Here is a 16,878-nt window from a genome sequence, read left to right as displayed (position 1 = left end):
AAATAATTGTGTTGAGAACTTTTTGTGCTTTCTCTCGTGGTTTCAAGTTGTTACAAAATGCCCCTAAGAAATTAAACGTGAAATGAAAAATGTTTCCTCTGGGTAGGAGCACAGACTAATTATAACTGTTAGTGCAGAGCGCTTTAATGGGGGTCTGGCTTCATTCTAAGTGTTCTTCATGCATTAATTTATTTAATCCTAACAGCAGATACGAAAGTATAATTTTCATTTTACAGATGAGGAACAAAAACCCAGAGAGGGTAAATAACTTGCTCAAAGAAACACAGCCAGTAACAGGCAGTGCTGTTAATTTAACCCAAATAGCCTGGTCCCAAGTCTGTATTCTTAACAATTACACTGTATACTCTTTCTCTAATTTTATTTATTTATTTATTTATTTATTTATTTATTTATTTATTTATTTATTTATTTATTTAAATATATCTTTATTGATTTCAGAGAGAGGAAAGGAGAGGGAGAGAGAGACAGAAACATCAATGATGAGAGAGTCATTGATCGAGCCCACAACCGGGGCATGTGCCCTGACCGGGAATCCAACCCCGATCGCCTGGAGCCTAGGTCGACGCTCAACTGCTGAGCCACGCCCGGCCGGGCTTTTTCTCTAATTTTTTAGTGTGATGTCCCAGAAAAACACACAACAGCACTCCAAATTCTAATCTTTTTTTTATGAATAAGAATTCAAGCTATGTCATTTTGTATAAAATTTTATTTTTTTCAAGGATATCAAGCTTACTAAAAATATTATTAATATTCCTAAATATTTATTTTCAATGTTATTTCTTGTTATGCTTTTAAACCTGAATATGTAATGTGAGTGGAAAACAGCAAATTCCCTTTCTGAAGAGTAGGGGACATGTATACAAGTAAAATTGTTTCAATGAATTCATCATTTCTTCTCCAATTAAATGGGAAATAGTTTTTGATGAAGGTAGTTGCTGCCAGAATTTAGTGAAATCAAATAAAGTGAAATCTTTGAATAAGATATCTGAAATATATATATATATATATATACTAATTATATGAATTTTATTTAAATCCCACATTATTCTTTCTCTTTTTCATCTTGGGTTGAAATATTTTTGTTCATTTATATTCAAATCTACTTTAGAAAAATATTTTATGAAAAAGGGCTTGAGTCTACTCCACAGTCAAATTAAACAAACTTGGCGAAATCTGCCAACATTATTTGGAAAAAAAAAAAAAGAAATCACCCAAGAGTGCTTTGAAATGAGTCACAACAAATGTTTGGGTTCTGAGTCAATCTTTGAGATCACTGATTTTAACTGTCTTCTGAGAATTGGAGATGGAATATTTGTCAGCTGCCCAATTTGTTTTGAAAATTTTCGCTCTCAGGGGAAAATCTTTGTCTTTCAGCGTCTCTTTCTCACGTTAGACTCCAGCCGTCAGTGCCACAGCGTGTATGTTCCTAAGAGATGATGCAAAGGTCCTAAGGTGCCTTCTAATTAGATATCAGAGGTAGTCCTCAGTCTCACTCACACACACACACACACACACACACACACACACAGCTTGTATTATAAGAGATGATGCAAAGGTCCTAAGGTGCCTTCTAATTAGATATCAGAGGTAGTCCTCAGTCTCACTCACACACACACACACAGAGCTTGTTCTCTGTAAAATGTGGATTGGTGCAGTATTTGCAACATTGCTTATCTGGTTTATTCCTGGCGTTTTTAGCCTTTATAAAGAATCATTCCCAGGCAAAGTTTTGAAGTAACCAAACTGTGCCTTTAGTGTCTGTGGCCTGACACGTTGTGTCTTCTTCCCTGTTCGAAATGCAGTTTGTCCTACTCTTCTGCTAACCCACGCCCTCCAGTCCTTCGCCTTGGAGTCATCCCCTCCTGCTGCACCGTCACCCCCATAGGACCTGAAGGCTCCCTCACACCCATACATGCTAATATCAGTTTCAGAGTAGCTCCCATTTTACGTGTGTTTGCCCCGCCGAATGACCGAATGACCTTGGCACCTTAGACCATATATGTGTGGCTTAGGTCTAGAATCACCGACCTATTGGTGTATCCTTATGCTAATACTACGTTGTTTTAATCACTGTAGCTCTGTAATATGTCTTAAATTTACCAGGGTGACCATGGTTAATGTGAACATATAGGATTCAGGTGTGGGTTTCCATGTTACAAGATCTGTATATTGCTCTGTGTGCCCACCACCCAAAGTCATATCTCATTACAATACTATTTTTTAAACTCTTTTGGATATTAGGATAAATTGAGTTCGATGTTGCTGAACATGGTGTAAAAAACCTTGTACAGTGTCCTAGAGAAGGAAGATTCTCACACATACACACACACATATTTCTTTTCTAGATGTAAAAAATAATTAAGTGTCCCATGAATACTCGCACACTCCCCATCTGTGGCTGCACTGACCGGCCCTGTCTTTTTCTGCTTCTGGTTTTGCCCACTCTTGTGGGGACTTTTAAAGTACCATGTATGTGCAGCCACACTTTATTGCGTTTTCTCCGTTATGACATGTAAAGGCCAATATCATTTTAAAGATCATAACTGACAGGTTATTTGCAGCATTTTCATAGCCCTACAAGGATAAAAATTTGTCACATCTGTTCACACTGGAAAAATGATCTTTGGAAAACATAACTGCAAAAGCCTTTATTATAGTAAGGACTCATAATTCTGCTTTTGGGGGTACCGCCTATAGTCTCAATAATATTGTGAGAGTTAGAATATAAGTGTAATTAACTCACAGCATAAATTCTGTGCTTCATATATTCATAGAATCATAAAACACTTAAATCATCTCCTGCTCCGCCCTCAGTTTCATCTTGTCTACCTTTCTTATGAACATTGTGTCTTAGCCTTGGTCTCCTAGAAAGCAGAGCATGAGGGAAATCTTACGTGCTCCATCTTTATTGAAAGGGAGGAAGTGAAGTGAAAGCAAGAATGCGAGAAAGGACAGAAAATAAAATGTGTTCGTCAGACAGCGTAGTTTCATAGAAAACACACGTGGTTGCTTAGTTATGGGACATCTCCAGGATATCAGATCAGTTTCTTGAAGGAAGAAAGGAAAGATGTTTCTACTCTAGTCACTTTCCACCTCTTGCCTCTTATTAATCAAAATCTTTGTGAGGCATTAGTCCATCTGAATTAGCTCACAGGCCACTACACTAGAAGGCAGAAATGTCTAGTTAGACCTCAGTCCTGCTCAGTAGAGCTGGATACTGAAGATGCCAAAGATGGTATTTTGGATTTTGACACATTAATATGTCCATTTGTTAACCACTTTATATATTTCCATTTATACCTCATTAGCACCAACATGTCAATATTGAACAGTCTCTCTCCTAACTACTAGAAATCCCTTTACTCTGGCACACGACAGGTCCTCTTAAAATCCAAATATCATGTTCTCTCACAGTAAGCTCTTTGTAATGTCCTCTTGCTTGAAATAAAGTTCACTGGATTAATGATGATAAGATCTTTTAATATTTTTCTCAACTAACTTAGCTATCATGAATCATTAACACTCCCAAATACATACAAAATTAAAGAATTACAAATAATTACAATAAATATAATTATAATAATTATAAATACCTACTCCTGGTGTTTACCTAAAGAAAATAAAAACACTAACTAAAAAAGATATAAGCATCCCCACATTCATTGCAGCATTATTTACAATAAGCAAGATATGGAAACAACCTAAGTGTCCAATGATCGGTAAATGAATAAAGAAATTGTGCTATACGTATACAATGGGTTATTATTCAGCCATAAAAAGAATAAAATCTTGCCATTTGTGATAACATGGATGGACCTTGAGGGCATTATGCTAAGTGAATTAAGTCAGACAGAGAAATATAATAGACCAATACCATATGAACTCTCCTGTATGCGGGATCTAAACACACACACGCACACACACACTCATATATACAGAGAACAGATTGGTGAGAAAACATTGTCAAGTTAACCAGAAAACAAACTGAGGAAAACAAAACACTAAGCTGTAGGCTCGGTGCTGAGGAAGTGGGAAAGCACCGTATTCAACATTTCTTAAATCATGAGTCGTCTTGTTTCCCAAACTGACTCCCTTAAACCCCCCATATAAAATTATCAGCAGATAGCTATCCTAGAAGGAGGAACACTCCTACATGTTTGAAAACATGCTCATAGATATTTGTAAAATAAAATTTAAAAAACTAAAAATAATGAAGAGAAATGATCATACCAAATGGATACAGAAAAGAAATGCAAACCACAAATATTGAACCAGGACATAGAACAATCCAGTATTTATCCATGTCCTTATGTTATAGATGTGATTAAAGAAAATGGTTTTCTTTGAAAACGGTGATCTAATAATAAGAGATATGCTTCACATACAAAACGATGAGACAGCAGAATCCACTAAGAAGTGTCCTGATTGAACTCAAGAATGAGAAATACAAGAAAGCAAAAGAAAAGTAAATATACTGTACAGTGGAAGCTTCAAAAATTATTTTAAAAGACTGAAAACAGTTAAATAAAGGAATGACTTAAGAAAATAAACACATTAGCTGGGGAGAGTTAACATTTCTGTATTATTAGGGAGGAAATGATCGACATATTTGGCACAAAAAGAGTTCTAATGTTTGTTGCTGAGGAAGAGATAATAACAAATTAACTCAGCAAAGTGAAAAAGCAGTAGTGATGAAAAGGACATTTTCTCAAGCTGGTTGTTGATGAAAAAGGGAAAGAAATAATACTATCATTGAGGTGAGGTTTGCTGTGTATTAAGCAGAATTTTGATTAAATTGAAGGAGCTTGAACCCGAACCAGTGCTGGAGTCTCTTTCGAAGGAGGGGGGTCTCTGAGATACTGTAGGGTCCATGTTCGGAAGCTGGAGATGGCTACAGTCTGTGAGAGCTTCGGTCTGTGTGTGGAAGGAGAAGTGTAACAAGACTGAGCCGCTGTAAAATGTATTTACCTTAAGGATTGACCCTGGATCTATATAATTGATATTGGGCAACAGTGCATGTGTAACACGACATGGACCATTGACCAAACAAGCTGGGACAACATTCAACACAAACTTTTCCTACTCTTACCGCTTCACAGGGATCATGTTACTCACGATCGCGACTCCACTGGAGCAAGTCACTGTCAGCACGTGCAGGTCTCAAGGATTATTTGGCTACGTGTCTCTCTTCTAGAACACAGGCCAATTCTCATATACACAAAAGCATGCTCTCTTCCAAAAAAAAAAAAAAAAGAATTAATAGAAATAACAAGATTAATTTGAGCACCTATGTCCCAGGTTTGCCTCAATAATTTGACAAAAGCGTCAGCTGCTGCTTTTTTTATTCTCTTTATGTTCTCCTCAGTCTCCAGTCCTGCGCCATCTGTTCTGTGTAAATGTTTTGGAAACACTAGCCATCTGTCACTCATGCATAGCTCCCTCTCAAGGACTTCACGTGTAAGCCATGAGACGTTCACCTTTATCTTTTATTTAATTTGCTTTGCAATCGTATTTAATGTATCCTTATTGCTAAATACAGTAGACGTTTTTCAGGCCTCATCTGTGTTGGGCTCTGAAATTTGTTTTTGTATCTACGGCATCCTATTTTCATGGCCGCCCTCCTAGTCCCATGCCTCTCCATATCTTCAGCCTTATATTCTGGATTTTCCTTCTCTAACTGGCTCCTTGATGCTGAGGTTTTTGGTTTTTTTTAATCTGGAGGCCTCTTCTCTTCTTCCTAAGAGATCCATACACCCCCAGATGGTGATCACAATAACAGCTAATATTTTTGAATATGTGTAAAGCTCTAGACTTATGCTAGGTGACTTACATGGAATAGCTCATGGAACTTTCACAATAATCCTCTGAAACAAGCACAAAGAAGTGCCATTATACTTTCTTTTTGACAAGTGAAGAAACTGATGTAAAATCATTTGATGAAAAACACTATAAAGGTTTAAGGAAGGTTTTAAACCCAATTTATTGGGTACCCCTGCTGGTATATAAATCCATTTTACCCACATGCTTGCTCTTTAGCCTAGAATTATTTTCTTTTTCTTACTTATATATCTAGCAGATTGGAGAGCTCCACTCAAAGTTTACAAGTCCCAAACTTAACTCATGATATCCATGTATCAAAACTTGGCTTCGAGAATTCTTCTCTGAGTAAACGGGATTTCCATCCCTTTGATGCAGTTATCATTCAGGACAACTTTACACCACTAATCCCTTCTCACAAAGCACCGCAAGTTCTTGATTCTGGCCCCTACTTCAGTTATTTTCTCTCTTTCTAACACTATCATTTCCCAACTGCTACCACCTCTGCTTAACGGCTGAAATGATCCCTAACTAGATGAACCCAATTCCACTTTTCCCCCCTTCCATTCCAATATTTACGCTGAAAAAGAACAATTTACACAAACAGAAACTCATCCTGTTATTGCATGTAAAGTATTTCTACAGTTTCTCTTTTCTATTTCATAAAATCCAAAACAAGAATGATGTCAGGCATCTTTCCTGACACGTCCCCTTCTGCTCTTTTAGGCTCATCCCGTAGCCCTGCCGTCCTCTCACCTTACATCCTGCTCATGTTGAACTTGCATTTTCAGGGGCCCCCTAGACACCCCAGGTGTAACTAACTGGAGCGCCTTCCGTCCCTTAGCAAAGCCTTCTTTGCCTGCTGCCAAATGCACCTCACTGCATGTCCCGTTATTCTTCCCCGTGGTACAGTCGTGTGGCGGGTCTCGGCTCTGCTTGGAACACAGTAGGGAATTTATCATGTGGTCAAGACATGAGCTTGTTTCAGTCCCATCCTAGGAAAGGTGAGCTGTTTGAGTGTCCTTACATTCACATGGAAAGCGGGGGGAAATCCCTAACAATGTCCAGGGTAAACTGGACCAATGACAAGAAAGGAGACTGCCAGCAGCTGGCCTCCCCAGGTCTCTGTATGTGGACGTTGTTTTCTCTCAATCGCTTGTGTTGTGTTGACCTGCTGATGCGTTGCCCTTCCTCCTCCTCTTCTCCCTCCGTCTCCTCTCTTTTCTTTTCCCCCAATTTTTCTTACAAGTTTTCATTTGAGTTGATTCCTTTAAAAGAAATCCATGATATTTCTGATATAAATGGAGGAATTTGAAATTCATTGATGAAGGATTTAAGAGCATTGAAACAGCTACCACCATTCACATAAGAGAATACAAAGAATTTATCTGATATCAAGTGATTTTTAATGTTTTGTATGAAAATTTTAAAAAAATGATTATCCTCATGTCCTCTCTTTATCTCATTCTTCAGTTTCTATAGATGAATAAATCAGTGAAGGTTTTTCTTTAGCCTCTGATGTTAGTTTTCATTTTACTTAGCTTGTTTTGCTATGCTTAACACTCTACAAACTATTAATTAAGCTTTATTTTATATAAAATAATAGAAGAGCCCTGGTTGGTGGGGCTCAGTCGATTAGAGCATCACCCCATCCATGGTAATGTGTCAGGTCCAATTCCTAGTCAGGGCCCTTGCCAGTGTGCAGTTCCATCCCCGGTCAGAGTGCCTGCGCGAGGCAGCTGGTCGATGTTTCTCCCTCACATTCATCTCTCCCTCTCTCTAAAATAAACATAAAATTTAAAAATGTAGTAAAATAAGAAAATGATACCTTTTTAGTTTTTCACTTTGTTTTATCTTTCCCACTTCCCCTCCCAATACATTGTACGATTCCCTCCAATTCTACCCATTATGCTGAAAACATGTTCTTCAAAGGTCTTAATGGAGAAATGCATCATTAAAACACATTAATTAATGTTGGGCTGAAGACATTGTAAGACCTTACAGAACGAGCTGTTATATTAATACTGAATTAAGCTGCATTTTGATTGGAGGGGTAAAAGAGTTTTCTAAAGACAGTGAGAAATGCTGCCGTGGCCTTCCAACCTGCTCTGTGCACAGCAGTGGTGAGTCGGGAACATTCTACAGCTGCTCTTCAACATGGGCTCTGATGCTCTTTCAACACCATCTGTGGAGTTCAGAGGTATTAGGAGAGGTTGGGGAAAGTAACCTTGCTGAAGGAAAATACATTTCTATGCAAACCTATCTTTTCCTCTCCTCTCATGACATGAAAGAAAATCTCAGTAAAAGGGACTTTTTGGCAAAGGGTAAGCAAAGCTCTGTTCTTTGAGCATTACGTTTAATATATTAGAATCTATATTTGAAAAGATAGTTTAACTGATTAAAAATTTGCATATTTTTATACATGATACCTACCCTCACCCCACCTCTGGCACTCTAAGTGACAGTTAAGAATAGTAGCAGGAAATAAGTGCTTGGGATGCAATTAAATGCAGCATAAATGGATCCTTTAAAAGGGAGAACAGTTTTAGTGGTTACTTAACCTACATCTGACTCCATTTCTCCTACAGGAAAATAGGGATGATATTTATCATTCATAAAACTTTTTAATATGTCACTCCATTAATCCCCTATCCCTTTGTGTGACCCCGAGAGAGAAAAGCTCCAGCTAAAATACTGGGGCCAAGGCTGGCACTCAATTTTAAGTATAGAAACTGATATACCCGAAGGCTTGAGCTAGTGCCTTTTAAAACTGTTACAGGAGTCGCAATCTTTCACAAGTAGGAGCTAAATAACTTGGGCTTCTGCCTCGCAAAGTTACTTAAAAAAATAATAAGTTAGTTTAGAAGAACACACCAAAGCAATCAATATTTTTTTAACGTGGCTGGACTGTCGTATGGATTTTGAATGGTAATAGTGTTAAAAGCATTGACTTTAATGAAGAACTTAGAAATGGCCTCTTAATCACCTTATTGGGATATGACTACTTTTAAATGGCTTTTACTTTGTCCTTGGAATTCATACGATGCATGTGACAGAGGCTTGTTCAGTCTGAACAGAGGATTAGATGAAGGAAATTAATTAAATCTTCCTTGTAACATTTTCCCCTTGAGCTGCTCAGTATGCTGATGTGGTGTGACAGGGTACAATCCTTTCTCTAACTCTACTCATAAAATGACTCAATTGGCTTTAAACACACATCCTTATTTTTTTTAAATCAGGCCATAATTTTTCTACTTCTCTCTCAAACCTGACCCCTTCAAGCCGCTGCCACCTCTGTGATTTGTAATTACTTTTTAGCTTCCGATAACAGGACAGCCACTAAGTGTGTCCGCATGTTTTAGAGTCTACCGATTCACTCTTTGGAGACCTGTCTTCAATTGAGATGACATATTTAAATAGGTTAGGGACATTGGTTTAACTAATCCCCTGGACAAATAAATATCTAAAATGATTTCCTAGAACTGAAGCGATAGCTATCAGTTATATTTGGAACGCAGGCCTAAGAATCTTTTAAACATTGTTCATACCAGACTTTAATAATTATATATTTTCAATTTTACATTTTATTTAAACAGAACATTTTGTCTTTAAATTCTTACAAATTGTGACTTGCTCTGTTTTTAAAACATTGTTATGAATCTATTAATTCTTACATATTAAAAACAATTACTTATAATAAAATATAAAATAAATAATATTCACAAAGAAAAATTTACTTTCCTTTCTTATAAAAAAGAACATTTGACTATGGCACAAACATGTGAAAAGTAAATTAAGACAACATTCCTTTTTAAATTATATCAAATTTGACGTTTTCAGGTAAACAAATATAAAACGTAGAGTTCCTTACCAATATCAACCAAATAAAAATCTCAAGCTTTAAAAAATTATGATGCCCGGCCGGGAATGGCTCAGCAGTTGAGCGTCGACCTAGGATCCAGGCGATCGGGGTTCGATTCCCGGTCAGGGCACATGCCCGGGTTGCGGGCTAAGCAGCCGATCAATGACTCTCTCATCATTGATGTTTCTCTCTCTCCCCCTCTCCCTTCCTCTCTCTGAAATCAATAAAGATATATTTTTTTAAAAATAATAATAAAATAAAATAGTATGATGCCTCCCTTTTGGTGTCAAGAATGAAGATGTAAAGCTTTTCCTCCAAAACTAGGGTTAGACTGTAGAATCCTCATTTTTTTCATTAAAATATTTTTTTCTACATTTAATTCTGATGAGGAAAACAAACCTGAAAAGGAGGAACATGACTTCAGTTTAAAATAATTATTCAGAAAATCAGAAATAGAAGATCAGTAGCATAGCTGAATTAATAATGCTCTGTGATCAAAACAGAAATCAGAACTCGTTCACAAAGACAAATTTAACTCTATTTAAAATTCTGAGATTCTAATTTAAAGATGTACGTGCATGTGTGCCTGGGTGCTTTTGTGCAGTCTCCCACAAACACTGTTTATCCAAATTGCTAGTATACTTTACTGATTGCATTGTAGCAATAACTCCATGAGAGAGCCAGTGTTATTATTCTTTATCAAATTGGGTTATATTTTCTGGAGGGAAAAAACAACAAAAAACTGATCACATTGACACATTTTATCTAATTTATAACACTGATACACCAATATAAAAATTCACTGTTTATATGCTTAACTTTTGTTTGTCCATCATTTTAATCACTGTAAGACTGACAGTTTCTTTCTTGTGCAAGTCAGACATGTTCAATTTTGAACCAATCCTGCTAATAAATCTGATGTCTAAGATTAAACACAAAATAAGTCAGAATGCAAATTTGACCAAGTTGAAATGTGTTTTTCAGGATTATGACAGTTAAGATAATGTGATAGCTATATTTTAAAAATAAAATCCTGCAAATGCAATATTTAATGAGGTTTAGAAATATTATAACACATTCATGCACAATTTTACTCAAATTATTAGTGATAAGCATATTCAACTGACTTAAAACATATGCATAACATTTTATTATAAAAAGGATTGGAAACATTTAAATTCTCACATGTATTTAAATTCTCTCTTTTGCTATGCATAGTAATGAAAGTTGCATTTTACCGTCCAAAAATCTGAATTTCAAAATTTCAAGATTTCTTGTAGAAAAACATAATCTCAGTTATTTTGTGGAGTTTCTGATGCATAGGTAAATAGCATAATTACAGTTGGGAAATTTATATTTTTTGCCTGAACATTAAAGAAAAAGGTTTAACCTTGTCCAGGTAGCTCAGTTGATTAAAGTGCCATCCTGATAGGCCAAGTTTACAGGTGTGTACAAGACTCAGCCAATGAATGCATATGTGGCTACAACAAATCAGTGTTTCTCTCTCTTCCTCTCTCCTTCCCTCTCTTTAATAAAAGGAACGAAGGAGGGAAGGGAAGGGAAGGGAAGGGAAATTTTAAAAGTTAACCTAAATCACAAAATACAAGCTTTGTTTTAATTAAATCATAAGTTCTGTCCTTGATATATTTTTTCAATAGAATGAACCTCAAAATAATAGCAGTTAGTAAAGACAGTGGCCTATGACGCTTAAGTGCATCAGTTATAGTAAAATTTAGGTGATAAGTTGGCAGCTGATAGGAAGCCCAAAATTCAGAGGTATTTCTGTAATGTTTGCCTAGACTTAGGTGGTTATTCTAGTAAGATGTGGTTCTGAGCAGTTGCTGTGATATTAATATATCAGTCCTTTATAGTGGGATTTCTCAGTATATAGTTTTTAAAACTCTTTCATTAGAGCCAGCAAGAGTGCTTATTTCAAATGAGAATTCCTATGACTGACCAGAAACTAAATGAATTAAAACCTATGTGGTGAGCATGAATTTGCATTTCAGTGACTTGTCCAAATAATTCTTACCCACATTAAGCTTGAGAACACATGTGAATTCTTAAATCCAAGTAACAGATATGTGAAATATATATCAAGTAGTTCACACAGCTGTCAGTCACATATATGATCAGTTGATCAAGTGCTGATAAAATTGGTTTTATAAAAATTATAACTTGCTTCACAAACTTTGAGTACACATGGGGAAGATTAGACAACTTAGTGTGTCAAGGTCATGGGCCTTCTCTTAGCATTGGTGATTTTCATGCCTTCCTGAAGAGATTTGTGAGGTGCCTAGAATTAGCTATGGTTTAGAATGGTTTAGAGTGGCCTGAAATTACTGTCACCTTGCCTGTTCTTTGCCAGTGAATTCTGTGTTGAGAAGCAGAGAACACAAAAGACAGCACCACATTCTGGTCTTGCAAGAGACACAGAATGAAAAGTTTTGGGAGATACATTCTGTACTAATCATGAAATAGAGGCCAATATGTCACTATGTAGACAATAAATTAAAAAACAGACAGACTTCTAAGTCAAGGCACATCCTTTTGAAGAACAGCAGTGATTATTCCCTCCATTATTATTATTTTACAACAGTAAAATCTATTTATTATTATTAAGACCTTTCACAAAGGCGATTATAGTTCTTCCATTTATTGCAAACATATATATTTTTAAATAGAGTCAGCCCTGTAAAAGCATAAGTGAATGAATGGGACTATATCAAACTCAAAAAGCTTCTGCACAGCAAAAGAAACCATCAATAAAACAAGAAGGCAACTAACTAAATGAGAGAAGATATATGCAAACAATACATGTGATAAGAAGATAATATCCAAAATATATAAAGAACTTATACAACTCAACAACAACAAAACAATCCAATTAAAAATGAGCAGAGGCCCTCAACAGACACATTTCCTATGAAGACATACAAATGTCCAACTGATACATGAAAGGTGCTCAACTACACTAGCTGTCAGGGAAATGCAATGCAAAACCACAATGAGATACCACTCACACCTGCTAGGATGGCTGTTATCAATAAGACAATCTATAGCAAGTGTTGGAGAGGATGTGAAAAAAGGGAACCCTTGTACATTGCTGGTGGGAGTGTACATTGGCACAACCACTGCGGAAAACAGTATGGAGGTTCCTCAGAAAATGAAGAATTAAGATACCATGTGACCCAACAACCCCTGATCTGTATATCTATGTGCGAATTTTGAAAAGATTTATTCAAAAAGACATACATACCACTGTGTGCATTGCAGCATTATTCATGGTGGCCAAGGCATGGAAACAACCTAAGTGTTCTTTGATAGATGATTGGATGAAGAAGACGCTGTATATAAATACAACGAATACCACTCAGCTGTGAAACGGGTGAAATACTGCCATTTGTAACACTATGAATGGATCTTATTTTTTTTTAAATATATTTTTATTGATTTCAGAGAGAGGAAGGGAGAGGGAGACAGAAACATTAGTGATGAGTCAGTCATTGATCAGCGGCCTCCTGCACACCCCCGACTGGGGATCAAGCCCACAACCCAGGCATGTGCCCTGACCAGGAATTGAACCTCGATCGCCTGGATCCTAGGTCGATGCTCAACTGCTGAGCCACGCCAGCCGGGCTGAATGGATCTTTAGAGTATCAAGCTAAGTGAACTAAGACGGAAAAAGACAAGAACCATGTGATTTTACTCATACGTGGGATATAAAACTGAAACCGACAAACAAAACAAACACCATCATAGACACAGACAACAGGATGGTGGTTACCAGAGGGTAAGAGGGGTGAGCGAAGGATGAAGAGAGTGAAAGGGGTCAGATATATGTTGATCGAAGACTAGGCTGGGTAGTGAGCACACAATGCAACATATAAATGATGAATTATAGAATTGTACACTTAAAACATGCTATTAGCCAACATTACCCCAATACATTTAATTTTAAAAAAGTATCAGCTCTAACATTAAAACTATGGTACACATTTTTATTTATTGGCACTATCCTATAAAACACAAGGAAGACTGTCTTTTTTTTTTTTTTTTTTAATAAAAAGAGGGCAATATTGATTGGGAAATAAATCCAACATTTTCCCCGTCTTTCCTATGCATCCAAAGGTTATATTTTATAGGCTAATTACTAAACAGATGCAGATTTAAAAATAATAATGAAATCCATGTTCTGCTCAGGAATGCTATTGCACACATACTCTACAGGTTGTTTGACAGCAGATACTAGTTTGCCAAGCTCCAGAAGGACTACGCTAAGCTGTGAGTTACGTTTTCCCAGCTAGTTGTTTCTTCTCACCCTGGAGAATCTGTTGGCTTGTATTGTTGAGACACCACCATGTCACCACTATTGTCCTCACAGTTGAATCCACTCTGACAGAACATTGATGTTCTTAAGATGCAAGGCTGGCCTACAGCCTCCCACGAGTCCACTGGATATCACAATGTTCTGTTGATAAATTCTGCTTCTTCTTCAATTACATTGTTGATTTCAGGTGCTGCTTTATTTGCTTATTTAATCATGTCTTCTTGTGTTAGTATATCTTTTTCAACCCTGTCCTCATTGATCTGCTCATAGTCACTGTGATTGAAAAATCTGAAAAGGAAGCCACCACCTACTGTCGTTGCTACGATTTTCTCAAATTTCTGGAACAAAATCTGGCACACCAGCCAGTCACTCCATAGCTACTGATTATTTTTCTACCATGGTTACTGAACTGTGGAGAAACACTAGATTCTACCAGTGGTAGGTGTCTTCTTGTTACTGAGTTAAACCAATACTTCATCAGAATAACCATTACTCTCCTAGTCAAGTGAGAGGAGGCCTATCTAGACTGGCCCAGCCTTGGACTCTACACCCAAGACGGGAGGACTCAGCTTCTCAGCCACGGGCTGGAGTTGGGGGGGAGGGTCACCAACACAGAAGCAAGAACTTCAGCCCCCAAGGACATGAAAACTAAAGCAATGGCACGTCTAGGTAAAGCAGCCTTCCTGTGCTGCGCTAAGTAAAAAGAACCTTACAGTTCTCTTTCTTCACCCTTCCTCAACCTCTGGAATTAAGAGCCTTTATTGCTTTCCCCCATTATTATTTTTTTTTAATTAAGTAACCTCTAAAATGAATATCATTTATTTATCAGAAAATTGTAGCCTCAGCAGGATACATCTGAGGACAGTCCTGATAGTCCCCCAGAGAACAATTCAGTGCAAATATGAGAACAGAAAAAGTAATACTGACAGCAGCTATGTCAGGGGCAAAAATATTAACACACGAGCATTCACAGAATTTTACCCAGTCTTTGATTTAAAAGATAGATTCTGAGTCTGATCAATGTCCACCTCTTTGAATACACTAAAATGAAATTCAGAAAGACTTGAGTGACTCAAACTATTCTCGAAAGCTTCTAAAACATTGTGGGAGGAAGAAATGGAACGAGCACAAATGCACCTATCGGTCCGGGGTGCAGAGCTCATACTTTTAGGAGTTGGGAAGACAGAAACTCTGCAGCAGATGTCTCATGTGATAGATCAGATAGATATTATAAATAAGGGATGATGTTAACTGTTTCCTTGGTATTATAAACAGAATCTCTTTGCTGCCTCTGAGAGCCTGCTGTCAAGATTTAATTTGATATTTAATTAATTTCCTCTCTATTGATTTTTGTTCCTCTTGGTACCAGTTCCTTTTCAAGACAGGTCAATAGACAACTGCAAATTATTTGTGTTCGCTGATAATGGGCATAATAGTAGTAATAACCAGAACAGTGACAATACCTGGCCACTTTCATATACCAGGGATTGTTAGAAATACTTATGCTTTGCAAGCTGTATTACTTGGCTTACAAAGACCTGTGTCATTTATTATAAGTAAACTAAATGCACTACTCAGAAATAGATATTAGTTACTATTTTTCTTTTTCTTTTTTTTCAATTCTTCTTTGCTTGCTTTAAATATTTTATTTCTTAGAGGTCTGATATTGGTTTCACAAGTCTCATGTGTGGTGGCGTTACCAGCTTGTGGCCGAATGATGCCCACTCTAGTTTTCAGACAGGTTTGACACATCTAAATTAGGGTGAAGAAGGTTCTTCCAGGATGTGAAGGTCCTCTTTTAGCAGGACTTGAAGGATGGGCACTTACTGTGAATAAAGAGGAAGAGGAGCCTGGAGAGGTTAATTGGCTAGCAGAGAGAAGATTAGTCTGAAAACAGAGGCTGTCCTTCCCAATCGGCTTGAGCTCAGACGACAAGAGCATCTGAATGTTTGGCACTAAGTAAATGCATATAAAGAAATGCATCTAGTTCTTAATGTGAATCTACAAGCGACACTGAAACTGAAGATAACACCGTTGGCGATGAGTGAAGCGTTGTTTGTGAGAAGGGCTGCGTGCATAGGTTTCGGTAACATCTCTGGTAACAAAAATACTTTTTTTTGTCATGATAGTGGAAGTTTAAAACTTATTAGATGTGGAATCAAGCTCTGCATATATGTACATATAAGGGAAACTTGTTATTCCTTCAAACCTGCATTGTATCACTTTAAAAGTAAAGGATGATTTGCTTTTCTATTAGATCTTCTTTGATAATAACAATTTTCACTGGAACTTCTTTTAAGTGGTTCCTATTTTTAAATGATAAGATCCCAGGTACTATAACAGGAAATCTTCAAAATGTAAGGAAAATGTTTTAGTGAGAATCATTTCTTACACGAGAGGAAGGAACTAGATCCATTTCAAGTTGCCAATTAATTTGTATAAAGAATAGATGGCATAGGAATAGAAAAATAAGAGTTGAGGAAGAAATGCAGGCTTCATCAAGGAATATGTATACCCAGAGTCTATCTGACCCTTTTTAGTTTATTTTAATTGATAACACAATTTTTTCTATATTTAAAAAGTTGTAGAGTTAATATTAAAACCTTTATTTGAAATGTCTTACATAGATTTTTTACACATCCTAAAATAGTAATTTCTTTTTTAACTGTTATATGACCTCTCTACCCTGCATTAATAAAACACACAAAAATAGATCATTATATCCTTTCTATTTTTACAGTTCTAGCAAAATCTAAAATTAATACTCAGGTAATTATCTAACTCATAAAAATAAATTTAGTATTCTATGAGACTTGTTTTAGAAGCTATTAGCTTTTACCTTATAATT

General features: G+C 36.6%; 1 pseudogene; it reads right to left on the bottom strand.

Annotated features, from left to right (window-relative positions):
* Positions 1-6,800, bottom strand: part of LOC107545917 (T-box transcription factor T pseudogene) — a 44,178-nt pseudogene extending 37,378 nt beyond the window's left edge.
* Positions 6,801-16,878: the final 10,078 nt, after the last annotated feature.

Source organism: Miniopterus natalensis, chromosome 3 (genome assembly GCF_054644295.1).
Source record: "Miniopterus natalensis isolate mMinNat1 chromosome 3, mMinNat1.hap1, whole genome shotgun sequence".
Classification (NCBI taxonomy): Eukaryota; Metazoa; Chordata; class Mammalia; order Chiroptera; family Miniopteridae; genus Miniopterus; species Miniopterus natalensis.
Note: the sequence above shows the minus strand (reverse complement) of the source record. Positions and strands in the feature narration are given on the sequence as shown.